This window comes from Aptenodytes forsteri, unplaced genomic scaffold (genome assembly GCF_000699145.1).
Source record: "Aptenodytes forsteri isolate BGI_AS27 unplaced genomic scaffold, ASM69914v1 Scaffold15, whole genome shotgun sequence".
NCBI classification, from domain to species: domain Eukaryota; kingdom Metazoa; phylum Chordata; class Aves; order Sphenisciformes; family Spheniscidae; genus Aptenodytes; species Aptenodytes forsteri.
The window spans coordinates 10,930,683-10,931,463 of NW_008795129.1; positions in this window are offsets into that span (position 1 = coordinate 10,930,683).

The window sequence follows — 781 nt, forward strand, 5'->3', positions numbered from 1 at the left end:
CCGGCAGCCCGCCAGCCGCTCTCTGCTGATAGCCAGGGCTGCTCTTGCTTCCAAAGAGTCTTGATCTAAAGCTGCCGTGTCTGCGCCTCCCAGGGGACGGCAGAGCGGGCCGGGAGTGCTGCCTGGCTCTCCTCGTCTGTTCATCTGCAGCTGCGTCAGCTGGGGCCGTGGGGAGGCACAGGCTGAAAGGAGCAGTGCAGGAGAGAAAGGAGCTGTCAGTGGCCTCAGATCTGGGTCTGATCGCAGGCGAGCCATGCCTCCAGCTCCCGCTCGCATAGCATCCTGCACTGGGCTGAGCCCTGGCCCTCGGGATGGGAAGGAGAGGCAGCACGGGGTGACCTCAGCTCTGCTCTGGCTCCCCGAGCAGCCTTTTCTCCCTCAGCCCTTCCTCAAAGCCCTGGAGCCTCCTCTTAGCTGCCAGAGAGCCTGTCACCCCCTGTGACTCCCAGGGCTCTCAGGGAGCTGAGAACTTGCTGGCTCAGCACACACATGAGGTGTCAGAGGGGGCAGGGGTTTTGGCTGCTGCCCCAGCTCCCTGCCAGGCTGTGAGCAGGAGGAACACCAACAGCCAGGCACAGTCCGGGGACAGGGAACCACCTCGTCCTGGGGTATCGAGGCTGCGGCAGCCACGTCAACCCCCAGCCAGCTCTGGGGACCCTCTGGGACCACATGCAGGGTGCAGAGGAGTCCCTGCTTGCTCTGCTCTGGCTCTAAAGGAGACAGACAACCCAGGGAGCTCAGAGACCTGCCAGCGTGGCCCAGGACCGCCCCCCCCCCCCCG